The sequence below is a fragment of the Apis cerana genome, linkage group LG1, assembly GCF_029169275.1.
Source record: "Apis cerana isolate GH-2021 linkage group LG1, AcerK_1.0, whole genome shotgun sequence".
NCBI classification, from domain to species: domain Eukaryota; kingdom Metazoa; phylum Arthropoda; class Insecta; order Hymenoptera; family Apidae; genus Apis; species Apis cerana.
Genome location: NC_083852.1, coordinates 17,709,158 through 17,729,455, shown reverse-complemented (window position 1 = coordinate 17,729,455; position 20,298 = coordinate 17,709,158). Strand labels below are relative to the sequence as shown.

At 36.0% G+C, this 20,298-nt stretch overlaps 1 protein-coding gene across 3 annotated transcripts in view; it reads left to right on the top strand.

Annotated features, from left to right (window-relative positions):
- The window catches only part of LOC107993447 (uncharacterized), a 248,620-nt gene that overhangs the window by 28,584 nt on the left and 199,738 nt on the right, over nt 1-20,298 (top strand). The window contains exon 3 of one of the 3 annotated variants that reach the window (XM_062087253.1): nt 5,796-5,834. The gene's annotated coding sequence lies outside the window, so the exon portion shown is untranslated. Of the gene's footprint in view, nt 1-4,673; nt 5,835-20,298 lie in introns of those variants that run through there. The other 2 variants (XM_062087256.1, XM_062087254.1) reach the window with 2 other exon arrangements.

Sequence of the window (20,298 nt, the reverse complement as noted above, 5' to 3'; positions counted from 1 at the left end):
GTCTAACGTTTCCAGATAAAAGAATCAAGAAGAAACGATACAAACAATAAATACATCGGCACGGTGTACGTATTTTAAACGGTAATTGCGAAAGTCTGCGTCCGGCCTCGCGAACTCCCCGATGGTTAATCCAGTTTATTGAGTTTTATCGAGTTTTCACGAGGGAGGAACTTTTGTAAGTAATTATTATAATTATCGTGGCAGGCAACTTTAAGTATCTTTCTTGCTTCGATAAACCATGGTGCCTCCTTCTAACTTAATACCGGGATACGATGAACCCGAGTTGCGTTAATTAATCGGGCTTGGTGGAAATTCTAGCCGAAAAGTAATCGACTTTTGACCCCTTAAATGTCTGATCTAATCGTATCCCTCGATACGTAACACGGTTTACCAAATTTACAATAGTGTCACGTGTTTGTGGCGAGTCATCGAAGAATATAGAACGCACGAGTTTTCCCTGGTTATGCAAATGTTCCGTACCAATTTGGCCCAAGTTGAAATTCGTGGGCCACTCTTTGCAGGTCTGGAAACAGGAAATTGGACACGTACAAACTGAGCAGAAGTTCCTACAAGGTTTTTGGTCCATGATTACCTATAGACTAGAGAAATGGTGGTGTGCGAAAAAACATAATTTTCGAGCGATACGTGAGAGAATAACGTTTCGAAAATCAAACGAAACAGAAGCTTATCATATAGTATAATTAAATCTAGAGAATAAAAATTAAAATTTGTAAGAACGTGAAGTACATTCGATTGTTGAAAAATAATTTTCTGAACAACATATATATAATTACAAGATTTCTTTCGACAAAGAGAGAGCAAGCTGCTCTTCGTGAACGAAGAAAGTAAGCAAACGGTATGAATTAATTATCATTTGTCGCAGTAGGACGCAGCTATTTTCGCGAGCATGTTTCTTCATCGGATAAAACTGGATACATATTCTGAAGAAACATTCTCTAAATCTACAATGCAAAGAGTTATTGAGTTATTTAAAAAAACTGTCTGTGAGCTTAATTCTGACCATGAAATGTTTTAATGCCGCTTTAATCTTCGTTTAGAATAATGGTAGCGTACAACTATAGACGTTTCAATCATCCACGTGGAATTCCTGTTATATCGTATTTGATTGCGCATACACATGACCGATGGGGATGAGAGTCAAAGGGTTGATTTCCAAAAACGAATCAAGACTACGAGGCTCCTCGAGCACCCATGGCATTCGACCATCCTTTGTGCAACTTCTGCGCAAAGGGGCTGCAGCACGCGGCAGTTCAGTTCTCTTGGAATTCCGCTCGACGAATGGCGTGCATTAATTGTCCATTGTTTTCCACCCGTTCTGGAATGCTTTACATCGGCTTCTATCGTACCCGACTCGTTGATTAATATATCCATACTTTCCCGCTTCCTGTGGAGATAATATGGAAAAATAAGGAAAGAGAAGATTAGAATTTACTCCCAGCCCTTTAACAGTTAATTAAATTTGCCGTTTCAATTAAAAATATTACTTAATTCACTTAAGAGAGAATATCGCAAGCTTAAAACTGGCGTTAATAATAATTTCTATTTGTAATTAATACGAGGAACAAAGTAATAATTAATTTATATATAACAGGAAGTAATTTCTTTTGAAAAGAAGAATCTCGTATAATTTGTATCAATATTTTCCATACATATAATTACCACAATGAAAGTAAATTTAATTTTCAATAGCTTTAACCAAATCGTTTGAATTTTAAATCAAGCAATAACATAAATTTAGTTTAGTTTATTCTAAAAGTCAAAGCTTTGAGTCCTAAACGCACTCTCGCACAGTATCTTTTTCACTCAAATAATTGTTAGTAGAGAACAAGACGCATAGACGAAACATTTAGCGATCCATTTCGTATACATACAAGGCAGAACGCTTATTCCTTTTTCCAAAGCGATAACGAGGAAGAGCAGCCGTCGTAGCGTACCGATGCGGAAACTTGGTCGGAATAGTAAAAGGCAGAGAATAAAGGAAGTCTATCGCTACCACGTGGATACATACGTGGAAATTGGAAATGTTTTGCATAGTTGCCACGGGAGATTGAGTGGTGGCTAGTTCGCGGATGATACGGTTCGATGGCGATTCAATGAGCATTTGTTTTCCGCGGAACTTGTGTGAATTCGGAGATTCAACTTTGCTGATATTATTAGTTCTATCCGCGTATTCGTAGGAAACAATCGCGAATGTGGCTGTTTGATCGAGACAAAGGCGCGCAAGATCGCGTGCAGATCAACGATTCGGATGCAAAATAACGCCAAGTGTACGCGTAATGTCGGCGTATCGGAAGATCCTTATCGCGCGTTGATATCAGCCGCGCGATCCACGATGATGTCTAGGAAATCACGATGCCTTATGTATGCATAATGCCCGACGAAGGGCGCGGTTTGTTCGCCGGTGTGAAACAGAGGGAACAGAAATGTGGCGTGTTTCGTCGGTGATACTAATTCTTGCATGACACGACAGCTGCGAGGCGGGACGCGCAACCGAGCTTGCCCTTGTCAGAAGACTAATTCTGCTTCCGAAACTTCTATGAATACTGAGCGGTCCTGTGTGTAAAACTGTTCAAGTTGGAACGCGCGTGACACAGAATTAAATTTCCCGTTGAAGGGAAAAGAAAACTGGATCGAACTTTCAAACAGTCAAGTTATTTTATAATTGGCGAGCGTACAATTTTTCTCGTTTTTGAAAATTTGCGCGATCAAACAGGGCGATGCTCAAACTCGAATTGCGTTATTACTTTAATATTGTTTACTTTGATAATCTGGTAACTGGATACTTTTGATCGTATACTGGTTCATATTGCTGTAGTGTATCGGTTTACTATGAAGATATTAACAGTCTTGATCTTTGGTCTTCGGAGAAGCCTTTACGTAAAAAAGGATATGATGTTAAACAATTATTTTTTAATAAAATTACTGAAATAATTTCGTTTCCTAAAACATAAGTCTCGCTAAAAATGTAACTTTACTTCGTGGCATTTTAGAAGACACGTCCTGGCCATCGTTTTTATACTGCTTGGCTTTTTTCCGGAAATATTAAAGTAATTAAAGCGATGCAATTTTCGCTAAAAAGAGTGAAAAGTTCCGAGTAAAGGGTGGATGAAGCGTGAAAATGGTGAAGATGGTTCCCTTTCTCATCCAACGAAGATAAATAATAGCATCTGAGATTATGGAATGAAAGAAAAGTTATACAGGAGAATATCTAAGTACAGAGAATACATAGTTAGCGTAAAATTATATTCGAAAGTAAAAATTTTATTTTCAACGGTTTTGCGTTGATCTTTATTGCTACTTATTCGAAAAAGTTTTATATAAAATTATTTCATATACGATAATTAATTCTATATTTTTTTTTTATAATAGTTTATAATAGTTTCAATTCCTAAAGTATAAATTAATATAGAGAATATTATAGAATATTATAGAATATTAGTTAAATGTATCGTTTTATTTTTTGGTATCAAAAGCATTCAAAAGCATATGAAAAAGTTAAATATTTACGCATTTACAATGATGAAAAATATAAACTAATATTTAATAATATTTATTTCTTGTCATATACTTTAAAACATACTAAAGCAAGAACAATCTATGATTCGTGGATGTTTAATTCTTTTATCAAAAGTGATACTTTATATATTCATTTTAAAGTAAAGAATAGAAAAAGATCATGTGTATTATAATAAATAAAGTCGACTTTTAAATTATTTATTATTTTTACTTTGTTAAAATTTAATTATGAGGTTTTAAAAATACGGATTTCTAGTTAGTACGTATGAAACATTTTTTATAATATAGTTATCTCTCGTGTAGAAAATTTAATATAAATTTATAGTTATAAAAATATACGATTAGAAAGAACGACTGTATATATAATTCGAATTTTATCCGAATACGCGAAAATTCGTTGATCAAATAGTGACGCGTAATTGATTTCAATTTCGCTTATGATTGGCGTCACTTCTATTTCACAATTCGAGATTGCGATCCTTCGAAGTCATAGACTTTTACGAAAAATTAATTTCTAAACGTTCGTATTTTATTATTCCAAAATAACGACACATCGAAGATAGTGATAATCTCTCAGACAATCGCATCAATGAAAATATAATATTATTCTCGCATATTCATTCGAAAGATAACATATAATTCATTAGCACGATTGATGAAAAAAACCAAATTATTCAAATTATTTCATTAATCTTTAATCTCTGGTATAATTATCGAATTTTTGGTAACCATTATACTCGATATTTATCGTGCTAAGAAGCTTTTTGAGCCAGTAATTATCGAAATCGTTCGAAGACTCAATATCGAATCTATATCGTTGTCTCGAAAGTTGCGGATCAGTGGCATCATAAGAGATTCATACGTAATCTGTGATCCTGTAGGCGAATTAGGATTCGATCCGTGTCGCTGGAAAAAAAATCTCAAGTTCGAGTGTCTCCAGGAAGTCCGAGGTTAGGCGCCTCTCTCGCATCAGTGGCACATATACAGAAGGGGTAGGCGTGGCACTCTCTGCTGGCCCGTTGGATGCTTGCGCGTGCACACCGAGAGACAGAGACAGAAGCTACACACACGCGTGATATAGGGAGAAACGCAAAAGAGCGACGAGGAAGCGTCGGTGTATATATGTATCTCGAACGAGAGAAGTGAGGTTACGCGATGGAATAGGACAGATTATACGGTGGATGCACGCTTGTAACCGAGATGGATAGAGAGAAGGATAGAAGAGGTTAGCGGGTGAGAAAGAGATAGGTTAAATGCAAGAAGCGTAAGGACGTAGAGGATAGGGAAATGATAAGAGAAATCAGGTATGAGAGAGACGAAGAGAGCGGTGCAAGTAATCGGGTGGGAAAGAGACGATCAGAATCGAAGAGAGATGGCGAGATGGTGTAAGAGAGAAATCACGAGTGCTAGGGAGACGAGGAGGCGACTAGAAAAAGAAGATTTCGTTCATTGTCGACAGAAAAGAGAGGGAACGAGCGCGAACATAGGAGGGGTGAGTTGGAAGAGCGAAAGAGAGGGGATTATAGTGAGCGAGACGGGATGGTGGTTTCAGTCACCGCCCGATCCTCGGCGCGCACGGTTTTCGAATGGGTGTTCTTCTCATCCTCGTCGCGAGAATCGCCGATTAACGAGGTCGTTTAAAGAGTGGGCCACGCCGTGTGCCTATCGACTATTCGTCTCGAGAATTTCGATACTAGCTGGCCAAAATTCAGATATCACGCGCAGTTCTCGCGAGATTAACGAAACTTGGTCCTTGTTTTGTTCGATGATCGTTCTCCTGCTGTGCGAAAAGTTGTAAGAAAAGTGGTGTGACGATCCCTCATTACGGTTTGTTGTATTTTTTAAAACTGTTTCGACGAAACACAGTTCTCAACTTGTATACGTATTCTTCGATCCAAAGAAGATTTATATTACTCGTGATAAATGTATCAAGTGACGTTGTGTGTAACGTGAAATTTGATTAGTTTTGCGGTGACAGTTATGACATAACTTATGATCTGACGATCGCTCGTGTGCACCGATACATCGATTAGAAATGATCGATATGTGAGCGATCGATGTGGCTGTGTAGCCACTCCAGTACGAGCTTTGATTCGTGAGTGACGAATGAAAGAATCTTTCTAATGCGTGAAACGATATTTTTTTTTTTTTCATGTAATCCATTGACGTGTATGGGACATTTCTTCCGTCTACTTGTCGCGGAGACGTGGAACACGGCCTTCATCTCTTTCCACGGATTCTTCTCCGGCAAAATGCAGAGACTCGTGCATCGGTACCAGGCATTTAAACGGATTTAGGTAAGTCGAATTTGAAATTACAATTCTATTTATAGAATTGGCTGGATAACTAATTCTTGGAAAAATTATGATAAACACTCCGTTTACGGATGGTATACAACATATGTTACCATGTTTATTTTGAAAATAAACATTGCTTTACGATATAAAGCGTTATAATAATAAAGTTAGAAATTGTTATCGTTGAATTCTAAGAATTCTTTTACGCAAACTTGGCTTTTTAAAGAGACGGCGAAACAAAAAAATACGAAAGAAAAAGAAATAAAGAAGAGGTGCGTTTCATTTGAAATTTAGTAGTGGTCGCGGCAGGTTCATAACTAAAATGTATTCTATTGTAAGGCGTGTTTTTTAAAATATGCTAGCATTTTCTTTGCAAAGAAATTATGATTTTTTTATCGTTATTTTTCTCATATACTTATTCATATTTTATTAGAATTATTAAATTTTTTCAAACGGAGTAGAGTTATTTTTTAAGAAGTAGAGTTTTAATTTTTCTTAAATAATCTAAATTGAGAATAATAAATCTTCGAATGTATTGTTTTAAAAAAAGTTTTTTCATTTTTTTTTTGATTATTCAAAATGAAAAATGAAACAAAAAATTTTAATTAGAACAAGTTTTATAGGGAGTGTAGAGAATAAATCTCGGAAAGAAAAACTCGATAATTAAAAAAATGACAGCTCTTTGAAATTTGGCTATCGATTTTTTTCTTGTATTTTGCATAGATTAAAAACGTAAGAAGAAAAATAAACAGATTTCGAATTAATTGGTACGAAATGTAACTACACACACATCGAAAGTGCGCATATTTGGTGCCAATCGGTCTAAATTCTATTTTTTGGAGGTCGCCTCGACAGATTGAAAATCTAGGTTATAAAGGATTAATATGTTTACTATGTAACAAATCGTGTTTTTATGAATTTGGAAATAAAAAATAATGAATTCTTTAAAAAGAGATTTATTATCATTTTTACAAAGGGTAAAATTTCATTTTCAATTCATTAAAACTTTTATTATACATATTTATTATGCAGATTAAAATATTTAAATTGAAAGATATATAGAAATTCGTTTCATCTACTATTATAATTTCATAAATTTTAAATATTATATGGAATATATTACTCAGGATATTTTATTTATTTTTATATATTATATGCATTTTCTACATTTTTAAATTATTCAAAAATAAACACTTGAATTATTTATTTTCACAGATGAATAAAAACAAAAATTCGATCATCAAATATAACATATTAATCCTTTTCCTTATAATATTTTAATTACACTCGTCAAATCAATCGAATATGAATTACATTTTTTATCAGATATCAATACTAATTCTAATCTTCGTATCATATATTCATATAACTTTATAACTTAATGCGAACGAATCAAAACACGGTAAGATAGTTCGAACAACAAAGATTCATGCAAATATGAAACGCGTCGACTATGACGGTTCAGACTCGATTAAAGCCAATATCGTGAATACGAAAATATCCAATTATCACGTAATCATAATATAATAGAGCTAGATGTATAATATTTTCCCTCAAAACATCTTCCTCATCTTCGGTTCCGCAATAACGATTAGAATTCCGGTCGGAGCGATAACGATCCCGGTAACGTGATTTACACCGTTATTTCTTCATTACGAAATAATTGCTTTCGAGGAAAGCTTACTAGGGACTCGCGTTCCGCAACGAGCCACGAATATTGCGATCGGCGTAACTCCGTATACGTTCTTTAACGCAATAAAGAGACTCCTCTTCATTCTGTAACGGGGCGACTCTTATAAAACTGTTGGTTCCATTATTGCTTGCCAAACATAATAGCGTACCATTATCCGCGTATTTCTTCCTTAAATGCGGCTACGATGTTTTCGTTTCCGCGTTACGCGATACTTAATTTCTGGGGAAACGACCGGTAAAAAGGAGGCACGAGCGAGAACGAGCGAAAATCGAGGAATAAAATCGAGAAGAAAAAAAAGGAGAAGGGGAGGAGGGGAGTGAATAAAAGACAGGGATAAAGGAGTAAGAGGGGTATCTAGAAGTGGAGACCAACCGAAGAAGAAACGCTATTTCGCTAATGGAAAGTCAGATCCACAAATCGGTGATACAGTCGTTTTCATTTCTTTTGTGTTTTAAGATCGTTTTCCGGGAACGGGTTTCCAATCCGGGTCAACTCGCACATCCGGTCTCGATCGATATTGGTATCGGTGGGTAGGGTGTAGGAGGGAAAATTGAAATTGTTACCTATAGACACGTTATCAGAAATGATATCAACGTTTCGTGGGAAACTTTTCTTGCCGTATCGGAGAAACAAGAGTTTCGTGATTTTATGCAAACCATGCGAAAAACAGAGTCGGTCTCGAATCGTGAAATATCGTGGTGGCTACAGAGCGACCCGTTATTCGCATCGGAAAATCGTCGATATTTTATTTCTTTCCGAGGGAAATACGCGCGTAGACAAAACGAATCGTATATCTGGTATATAAAAACATCAGTTTTTCCCTTTTTTATTATGCCTCTTCACATTTTTATTCGTGTCTCTCCTTTCTTTTTTCCTTCGTTCTCTTCTTCCTTTTCCTTTTTCTCTTTTTTTTCCTTTCTTTTCTTTCTTTTTTTTTTTTTTCGATATTCAGCCTTCGAGATTTGCAGCCACGAGATGCCGCGCCATTCCTTTAATCATTCACGAATAATGAGCATGTGTTTCCTATCTAGAAAACGCACGGACTTTTTTCGCTCTCGGTTCGAGTACAGAACTCGCTGAAAGCCTTAATTAGCGAATCAAATGTGAATACATCAAAGAGATGAAGGTAAGGGATATTCTGGTTTAACCTAGTGTATACGCCGATAAAGTTGGAAGTCAGACTAAAAGCCACTTGACCCGTTTTTTCTTCACGAAACGAAACAATGTCCGGCTCGGTAAACTTTGAGAAAAAACACTTGGCTCAATGTAAATACTTTTCCGCATACCGTTTTCCGTGTCCTGGTACCGCGACCACGCGCAGAATCACGGGTAGAATCACAAAGACGGAGAAAGTTGGCCCTTGTACGTGTACGTGAACGATTGCCAGTGTCGCTAGCAAACAGCCTGTTGACGTCTTGCGGTTCGATTTAAAGGCTGTTTCTGTCTATGGGCAAATCCTGCAATTCCACTGTTCCAAGCCGCTTTCAATGTACAATCGTGTCGACAAATATGAAAAAGGAAATGTAGAACGGATGCATGATAGAGGAATAAAAATCGCATCCTTGAATAGTAATTTTTTTATGAAAAACTTTTTAAAATGGAAATAAGGATTAGGATTAGGATTAGGATAGATATCTTTTATATTTTTGAAAAGAAATATCGAATCGGTTTTTGTTTTAAAAAATTTTCATATGGTATCCGTATTCGAAATGATAGAATGTATTTTGGAATGAATTTTCTTTGAAGATTAATATTTGTATGAATTATTTTAAAATAATATTAAAGATATTTCGATTCGTTTTATTATAATTTGTTATATATAACTCGCGGAACAGGATATCTGTTTCGAACAAATTCTCTAGTAGATAGGTTTTTTGAGGTCAGGCTGAATTGTGAATTCGTGTCTCGTAGCACAGGATTAGATACGTCGATTAGACACGTCGATTGCGTGCAATTTCGCAGTTACAGATTGCAATAACGTCGATCATAACGTTATGAGTTTAGCCCGACAGATCGATGGGCATGCGGATTTCGTGCAGACAAAGACACATTGTACAGGATGTTGATTAACGCAACGTACGTGCTCTCTCAAGGTGTCCATATCGGTTCTTCAATAGACATTGAATCGTTATACATCGAGTTGGATAGTGTGTGTTACTGTGTTCATAAATTCGTGCATGTTATTTCGTCAATCAAAATTAAAGATTTCGATTTTTTCTCTAACTTTTCGATGTTAAATTCTTGTTGATATTATTTAGAAAAGAAACACATATTTTCTTTTCAATATCTGTTTCCTAAATATCTATGAATAATGATTTCCAAAGGATCCTTATTATTTATAATTAAAATTCTTCTCACAATAAGTTAAGAAAAAGTATCTTCAATCTTCATTTATTCCAATATTTTACTACCATTCGTAAAATGTGAAAAGAGAAAGATTATTTGGCTGCTATAGAGTATTGAAAAATGCTCTAAACCAACGCAAAAAACTATCTATTTCAAAAACTGATATCGGCGATGAAAAAAAAAACAAACGTATCTCTATTTCCTTCATTCGAGTTCGACATTTTTCCTTTATTCCTCTTTTATTCTCCAATCGTGAAAACTAGAAATCATTCGTTTCGGGAAAAATCGTTTCGTATAACATATCTTCACGTTACGAATATTAACAATCAACATCGTACGTATTATTTCGAGTGGAGCAATCGGTCGGCCATTTATTGGAAACATTTCGCATTCGTAGCGAAAGGATTTTGTCCGGGGAGAGGGCTGATCTTAAATTCACCGAGGCTCGTACGATATTGTGCGGCATATTTAGAATGTCTTCCATAAGTTTGCAGATTTTGAGAGCACATATACTGCAAAAGGAAATATCTCTCCATTTTTCCAGTGTACACCCGCGAGCCATTGAGAAACGAGCCAGGTCCGTTTTTATGCTCGCAAAGTAACAAATGTGTACGTAGCGCGATCCTGGCTCGCCTCCGTTATTGTTTTCATATTTTTCCCCATTCCGTGGAAAAGGTTGATCCGTTTTGTTGTCTCACGATCGTGTCGAAACGATTCCAAGAATCAACCGGAGAGGAATTTCTTCTTGAGAAGGTTCGATACGAGGAAGGTTGGTACAGTTCGTGTCGCTGAAGGTATATATAGAACGTGGTTCTACAGAAAAATAAATAATTCCGATCGAAAGTTACATCGAGAGGAGATAAAGCGTTTCAGAAGAGATAGTCGGTGAACTCGAGTAGCGTCAAATAAGATGGTGGAAAAATCGAAAGCTTCGCTCGGAACAAACGAATCGTCCATACTTTAACGATTTCAATTTTTCTTGGCGACCTATAACGATTTATACGACGGCTTTTGTTCAGTTATCCGTATAGAACGATGTTCGATCTGGTCATTATAAATTATTTAAGTTTCGTCAGATTAATACGGGCGAAATTATATCCTTTATATTCCATTTCTCTCGCGGGTGGGCTGTTGGAGAGCGCAGGCTGTGTCACACTTCTTGGAAAAGTTTCCTCGATAATCAGATCAAAAGCTCGTTAACTATTGAAAACTCTTGACACGCCGATAATGTCTCGCGTTTCGATCATCCACCGCCCCTTCTCCCCCTCTCTTTTTCCTCCTCTTCCCTTTCTGTCGATTTTTTACTTTCCCTCTTCTCTTCCTTTCCACCTCCCTCCCTTCGTATCCCTTTCTTTTGCTCGGGGAGGGAACGCTGAGATTTCAACTTTTCCATCCGGGCCCGGGTGTAATTAAGGGTAACCAAACTCGCAAGTTTCTGGCGGCTCTTTGTCGAGAATAATACCTTCGGAGACGGCGTACTTTAAATTGATCGACGACCACGTATTCCGTCGAACTCGTTCCACGAGATCGTTGCGTTCGTCTGCTCGTGATGGATTTATGAAATGGCCCCGATTTTTCCGCCAGTTACGCCTTATAACCGAGCCTCTCGATTCTGAAATCCTCGTTTCACTTGACCTCTGCTCCACGCGAGATATACTCGAACTCGGGTTGAATATTGGACAGTGATGTAAAATTTCATAAACATTGGTCGAGAGAGAGGAAAAGTTTCTCGGAGAAACTGGAAAAAATATACTTCCCGGTATTTCCATGTTTCTAATTAGAGTGTGCAATTTCTCCGGGCATAAATGTAGCTCAGATAAAAGCGCCGTGACGAGATTGCAAATATGAAAACAATATGAATTAAAAGAAGTCACGTTTGTTACGTAAAGTTAATCCACGTTCGTTGTTATTAACAATAATGATAATTGTGATATTAACTTGTATATAAAACTGTTGGATTAATTTCGCACATGTAGCTATTTCTAATTTCTTCCATAATTAGTTGTTAATAAAGTTAGTATTTTTTTTCGTTTTTGTTCATATTAATATCATAATCACAAGATCGTAAATATTATTATCCACGAAAAATATAAGGTAGATTAACTTTTTAATGAAATTACTTTCTTGTAAGATATAATATAAGTAGTAAAAGAAAGTTTTAAAAATCATAAGTTATTCGATTATTCTAAAATTATAAAGGAAAAGTCTATAATTCACCAATATTAATAATATAATTGATAAATTATAGATGGGTTTATTGTTCGTAGAAATGAGATAGCGCAAGATCGTCATTTACGATGTCAAGAATTCGTATTACGAGCAATAATTTACAACACCGTGAATTATACATGACACAGTGGTCGCTAGATTGTGCATTGTGTGTCGACCGTAAAACTCTCGAGAATATAATTTTACCGAACATTCTCGTTCATTACCACGCAGCAATTATCCTATCCTATAATTTCATCGTGTACCAGTCAATAATATGTATTCGCGGGGCTATTATTGTTCTATTAACGATGAGAGGGATTGGCGTGACACGCGAACCGTGAATCGATAAATGAATTTAATTTGACCCACGGGATGTACTTTAAAATATTGGGATAATCTTATAAATCTTTGATAAGATGTTGTTTGGTGACAAATTCGCAATATGTTCATCGTACCATTTCGACGGAATTTCATTCATATCGTGCATCCACTTTTATGGAATTTTCATAACGACGGATGCGTGCGAGATTTTTTACAGGCAACGCGTTTTTACGACTAGTCGTCTTCTTTTCCCAATTTACTATCCTTATAGGCGAGAGATCACGATGCGCAGCTTTCTGCTGCGTCGTCTTGGAATAATTTCTTGGTATTGATGCGTATATTGATAAATGAAGATTAGGTTATCAAAATAAAGATATTATCGAAAACTTAATTCTTAAAAATTTTCATTGATTTTCAAAAATTTTCAACGATATATTTGTGGTCCAAATTAAAGTCGAGTTATGTATAAGAAATATAGAATAATTTTGATAGAAGAATAATTTTAGTAATTCAAATATTCATGATAGAATTTTAATTTGACAAAACAATGAGTTAAGGAAAACAGAGGTTTAATTACAATTTCCAACAATAATCTCCTCTATCGCGTCTTATCTTTATCATGAAAGAATATGATCACGTATGATCGAATTAACATTGTTATTACGTTTTCATTTACAACATTGTTCGCATAATTCTACGCGTAATTTTGCAAAATTGGATCTACGTAACGTTAATTGCGATTCAATGTGTGGCCTGTCTCATTTTAGAATTAATTACGCTTTGTCTGGGAATCGGACGCGGTTTCTAAACACGTACCGTTTGAATGGGTTATACACACCTTCTGTGCGACGAGACACACGATTCAAATCAGATATGATTGTTTAACGCGAAACAGGGGGTCGCTCTATGCCTACGATCTATTCTTCCTTCCTTCCCTATATGTGATTTCGTACTTCGTAGACTACGATGAGAAACTTTAATATTTCCTTAGTTCGAGGATGCAAAGTTCTGTTTTCAAGGTTTTAACGTTAATTCGTACAACGAATTCATTCGTATCGAGGGAAGAGGATGCGCCGCGTTTTGGGATTTAACTCGGTCGAAAGTTAGTGTCATGAAGAGAGACGAGTTGGCACGTCTGTTGGAAAGTGTAATTGGTTTATCAAGTATCATTATCTTGGCGCAGTTCGCCAGGTGCGTATGCATTATTACGAACGCAAGAGAGTGCAAAGTTCGCGTGGAATGTTTCGTGATAAAATTACTTTGAGACCGTCGTTAATTAACTGGCGTGGTATTTTCAACGACACTGGTTTGTTGATACCGAGATCAATTTTTTTTCGTCGTTACTTTGTGTCACACAAAGAAGTACGTGAAAAAAAGTAACGATGAAAAAAATTAATCTCGGTGTGACGCAGCAAACAGTTACAGTTGGTGGAATAATTTATAAATATTTACTCTTTTTTAATTATCGAAATTTATATAATATATTATAGCATTTGTTCTTCTTTTTATTATTATTTCTGATGAAAGAAAACAAATAAATGATGCAGATTGATATGAACATGATACAAACGAAATGAGAAATAGAATTTCAAAATAACTCTTGGTGATTCGAAATAACTCTTTGCGATATAAGATTCTGCAGTGAAATTCTTTTGTTTGAAAATTTCTTTTTGACAAGGAAATCTTCAAATATCGCGATCTTAAAATATAAGATTTATTCTCAAAGCATATTTTAAATATTTTCTTTAAAAATATATCGTGAAATATTTTTCGGAATATTTTTCTTTCGCATTTACGTAGTTTTTTTTTATCGTTATATAAGAATAAATGGCAAAGAACATGTCTCAAAATAAACTAAAATATCAACGGTGTTTGAATCATTTTCATTCGAATGCATCTAAACACTCATCCGAAGCTAGCGAATCATCATCCACTTCAAACACCAATCCGCATATTTGTGTGCTCCTTCTAGAAACACAAACATAACCGGTTGAATTGTGAGCGATGCAAACAACAAACGTTCAAACGTTACTCTATAGCCTCTATAAACTCGTTTGTACTAGATTTCTCTGTGAAAATTCTGGAATCTGTGCCAGAAACTCCAATAAAATCGAATCGATTCTTTACTCTTTGCAATTAATTCGAAAAACAATTGTTAAACAACTGAAAAAAAGTGAGCTGCAAAATAAACGTTTGGTTAGAACGTTGCTCCTATTAGAATTGCGGATAAATTTTCTTTCGAAAGTGAAAAATTCTTACAGATTTTGTTTAAATTTCGAACTATTTCTCATAAATCTCATGCGATCGACAAGAAACTTGCAAATAAATTTCAAATTTTTCAAATTTCGAAATATTCAAATGTCTACAAATCTTACTTCTCGCGTGTTAGATACATAAATTTTGTCATTTTTTCCTCGTGTATCCGTCATTTCATTTTGCCATCCATCCAATACGTCGAATTGCTGCGCTCTTTGATCGATTCTATGTAATCTCGACCAGCGTGGTATCATTCATGCATCGTCTGTTGGTGGATAGTCGCGGAATTATTCGGTTCGGGTTATGCTGGTCTTGGAACAAGGTAATATTTCGATTCTCAGCGGTGGCCCAGCGTGTGGTGCAGAGCAAGCAGACCAAAACGCTGCTGGAAAACCAGTGGCTCGGGTCACGCTCGGGATTTATCGCCACGTACTTCTTACCAACGAACCGCACATTTTGAGCGCGTGTTCGCTATCATTTCCCGTGTTCTTATAAAACGGGGAAACTTCTTGGCCGGTATTTACAGCAACTCGCGTTCGTTCTTCCGACTAACAATGCGCAAAGAACGTTTTCGCATTCGAAAACATGTACACAGTAAATTGTATGCTATTTTCATTCCGTCTAATCCTAGTTTCGTTCATTCTTTCATCCGGATTTATCCGTTTAACGATTGATCGAAATTAGAGGATTTTCGTGAATATCAATCGTACAAGATATTAAGTGATAGGAATAATATTTATATTTGAATATGATTGCAATTGTCGTTATATAAACATATTAAAAAAAATAATTGTATGAAAATAGTATTTAATTAATCAACTATATAAAACTTATGATAGATACAGTCGAGGAACATTAACAAGGATAAGAAAATTTCATAATCATGGAATCTTTTCATCATTAATCTTTTCATAACAGGGAAAAAGAGAAATTCCTGTACTTCAATTCACAAAGAATCGATCAAATAATCGCAATATCCGAAATTTCATACGAAATTTCTCATCCATCCATTAACCATTTACATTAAAGATGAAAATAATATTGCAGAGTCTGTAAGTTGGCAAATATTTCATAAGCGAGTTACGGTATTTGCAATTACTTCAAACTTACCGGTAAATTTTCCAACGGCGAGCAAGTCCGACGCAACTTTACCACTCCCTCACCCATGTAAAACTAATAGCCGTTCCGCCCGTAACATTTATTCGCAGATTTTCCCGCGGAATGTTCAAGCTTTAATGTTCGAAAATGCTCTAAGAGCACACATACAGATCGACGTTGAAGCGTGGAGGGTAAGGGAAAAAGTTGGCCACCCCGTATCGGCAGTGACGGGGATGGATCGTTGCGGTCACGGGGGTGGGTGTGTAACATGCCGCGCACGAAGCTTCAGTTTCGGGAGTTTCAGTCTTGAAATCCGGGTCGTAGCGAGTATTTGTCATAAAGCGAAGGAATTTCTGACCGAGGCGTGGATTCTTGCCTGTCGAGGCACGTCCGGTGCATAAAGCTCGTGATAAAGTCTTAAATATCCGACACGTTCGCCAGTGGGAGAAAGAGTAAGCTCGTTTCTCGTCTCGTCGCTAGGTCGTTCAATTTTACGGATTAAGGTCGTTCGAAACATGTAGGGACGTATCGTTTCGTACGGAGAAATGCGATTGGCTTAATCGAACTTGGTGGGAAGGGGGAGTGAGAGAAGGGGAGAATCGTGGATTTCTCGTAAACAGTCTCCGAGGATTCGTTAAGTTGGCGTGAACGAGACTGAGAACGATCGTGAGGGGGAAATAAAAGCGATGGCAGACGTTGAATGGTATCTCAACCTGGATTCCAGACCAAGTTTCGCGACGAGGATTGGTCGTGGGGAATCTGGTTTAATGGAAGTTTCGTTAAATTAAAATCTACTGGATGTTCGATTGAATATACATCTCGAATGATTTATTGCGATTTATTTATTATAATTATTTGTTGTATGAATTAACGATGATACGGTTGTTATATTTCGAAGAAGATAATCCATTTTTTCCAAGTTTTATATTGGAGAATCAAGACATTTATCTCGCGTGACTTTCGTGTTTCTAACGCGAACAAGAACGTAATCGATTTCTTTTCCAAGGTAATCAAACGGAAGAATAGATTACGCTTGTTTCCGAGAAAGAACAGTGGTAAAAAGGAAATTGTTTAGTTTTGTTGAAGGACGATTTACCATTCGTTTTATTATCAGTCACGAATTCACAAACCTTTCTTGCACGAAATTCGTATTGCACGAAGATGGATAGATAATTTCAAAATAGTTAATAAAAATAAGTTGAAACTTACCGGAACGAGGAAATTTTTATCGTTATTTTTTTACGATTCGAAAACGATTTCTTCAACTTCATAACAATCGTCTGTAATAAAAATATATAAAATACTAACGAAATAAATAAGACTATAGTACACTTGGATGAACGAAACGAGCATATAAGCTGTGCTACAAGCATACAAAATTATCGTAGACAGAAACAAAGCCGCGCGAAGATTCGTAGTGCCGTGGTTCGCAGTAGATTAAGTCACGGAGGCGTACTGCGTCAGACACGGATGCTCGTCGCGTCGAGGAACGAATCCGCTTGGAAAGCAGTTGCATCCGCAGTTTTCCGCTCGAGGCGATCGTCAAATTCTCACATACTAATTTAAGCAACCGGGAAGATACGAAATTCCGTAGGCTTTTGAGGAGAATCGAGTTGAAAAAAAAAAAAAAAGAAAAAGAAGGGCGAAACAGCTCGGTTAAGATAAATTCACATGGAGAGGAGGGTGATAGCGAAATTTCATTCGTGGATGTTACGCCTTGGAAACTGGTTCTGTGGTCTGATAATAATTCGTTTCACGTACTTAGTTTTCGTGGCTGCGAATGGTAGTCAGGATTACTCGTCGAGCTTGGCCACATGCTTCTCCGAATACAGTGCACACGTGGCGGCTTAAGCTTCTTCGCTACTTAGACCTTCATTTTGCAGTTTCCGTCATCAACCGCCTTTTACTCCTCGGTCAGTGCATTCTCGAGTACTCTGTGAAGCCCTGCGAAACCATTGCCTGAGAAACTTTGCTTCTCGACTCTTTAACCGGTGAAGACAAATTTACTCGTCGTACGAAAACTGTTCTATGCTTTCGGGAAACATAGTTTTTATTTCTATTGTGCGGTAATTATTATTTTTTTTACAGAATTTTGATTAATCAACACACTAGAATTTAGAAATTTTACAATCTTTAATATATCATTAATAACAATAATCATTAATAACAATAATTCAAGGATAATCATTTTTGGTTAATAAATAAACAATTATTAGAAAGCGGGAAACTTTGCTCTTTAAAATAGTTTTTGATTTATCTCGATTTCTGGTTTCTGAAATATCGTTAAAATCAGAAAAAATTTAAACTGCTATAATTCCGAAGATAATAATTCTCGATCAGTAAATGAAAGATCATTAAAAGCGTGGAATCTTGTTCTTTAAAACGCCTTTTCATTTATCTCGATACGACTTCCGGTTCCTAAAATATTATCCTGTAAACAAAAGGATAATTTTTAATCATTTATTTTAAACTCAATCGAATCATATTAAAATTAAGAAAATTTTGAATCGCTATAACTTCGAAAATAATAACTTCCGGTCAGTGGATGAAAGATCATTAGAAGCGCGGAATCTTACCTTTTAAAACGCTTTTTCATTTATCCCGATACGACTTCCGGTTCCCGAGATATCGTCGTGTAAAGGAAAAGGTAATTTTTAATCGTTTACTATCTCGGTCCTTGTCGCTTATTCAGAGCTCTCGTTCGCACTTCGCTTCACTGACCTATCCCAAACTCCAGACAAGTGTCAGACGCGATTCCTGGAAAAACGTAGTACGCATTTCCAAGAAAATATAGGTCGCGCATTCATTCATAATCTCTACGCTATGTTAAACTCTATGGACACTTCGAGTCCTTATATCTTGGCAACCGATTGAGATATCGGAATAAAACAAAAAGCGGCTTTAATGGCATAGTTTCCTCTATATCTTGAGAGCTTCGATGATAAAATTTTCAGTTTATTTTCACGCTTTTTATATAAAAAATCGAAATTTCATTTATAACTTTGATGAGTTCGATAACTTATTGTAATGATATAAAATGTATAAAGATTTAAATTTATTCATATTTATATATTTATATATTATATTTCATGGTTTTATATTTGTATAAATAATAAGTAGCTAGTACAAAATATTCGAAGCATTCTTATCGTCAATTCTGTCTTTTACTTTTGATTATCTCTCTCGGAAACATCTTAATTCTAGCGTCACATATAATATTTAGTTGCAATTTCTGCGACGAAGACGATATCGCGACTCGAAAGAGTAATTCAAGAGCTTCTTTTGAAACTTCGTGATGAATACCTCGGTCGATCTGAGTCACTTTTATCGCGAGTAAGCCATAATATTCCACCGATATTCTGTACTTTTCTTCTATTGACATTTTTTTCTCCATCACTTTCGAGATGTTAGGACGTCGACAATTTTATGAACATTCCTTAGTTAAAAGTTATTTATACTTGCTTTATAAAAAATATGTTTCTAAAGTTGATTTCTCAAAAACAATTAGAGAAAATTATAGATTAATTACAAAGTTAGCAATTCGTTATTCTTTAATTTGTTAACACATTTCAAATTTCACACATAAAAATTAATTCATTTCTAAACAAAAGAAACTTGAGGCGGGAAATTGAAATGGAATGAAAAGAAAGAATATTGAAAAAGGTATCGTCTGCTCGTAAACTTTTCTGCTCAGTCAGGTTAAAGAAACAGACGCAAAGAATTTAATGGCAGACGGTGAGAAATTAAAAATGCCGACGACGCGACGGTTCCCTGGTATAAAATAATCTTGGAGAATCGTGGAAACGATCTCGCTATATTTTGATCGTAGCAAATGAAGAAAAGGATTTCAACGGGAGTCGAGCCCTGTCCTCCACCGGAAGAATAGACATTCTCATGGTTCGCTTCACGCGATAGGATCATCGCACCGTTAATTCTAATCATCGAAGCAAGCGCTTCACTGATTTATTTCGTTACTCTGCGATCGTGGTACCCGCATTAGGTGGAGTTTAAATATCGTTCGCGACCGTGATTCTAATTAATTCTCATTGTGATCGTACATGAGAGAAGTATTCCGTACGTAATAAAGCGCATCGATCGGGCAAATATTAAACGTTTCTTCTCGAATAAAGAGATATAGATGTAAAGTAAAAAGTTGTGAATAAAACAAGAGTTGAAAAACTCGAGAATGATTTAATAAGATAAACTTTTTTGATTTCCAACACGAGAGAAAACAAATTTATCCTGCTTCACTGCAAAAACTCGATAAACGCGATAGTCGTTGTTAAATATTAGGATCAAGATGAGAGAGAATTCCTGGAACAAGTTTGATAATTAAATTTCAGTCTCGTCACTCCCGTCTCCGGTTGATTATTTCTTTCTTCGAGCAACAATCCTCGATAATTCGATTTCCTTTGGACGGTTCGACTTATCAAAAGCAACGCGGTGGTACACGGTCCATTTACAGGGGTCTCCGCTATTCCCTCGTGATATCCTTATTAAGCGGGCAGGGTCGAAGTTACGGCTAGTTAGTTAAACCTC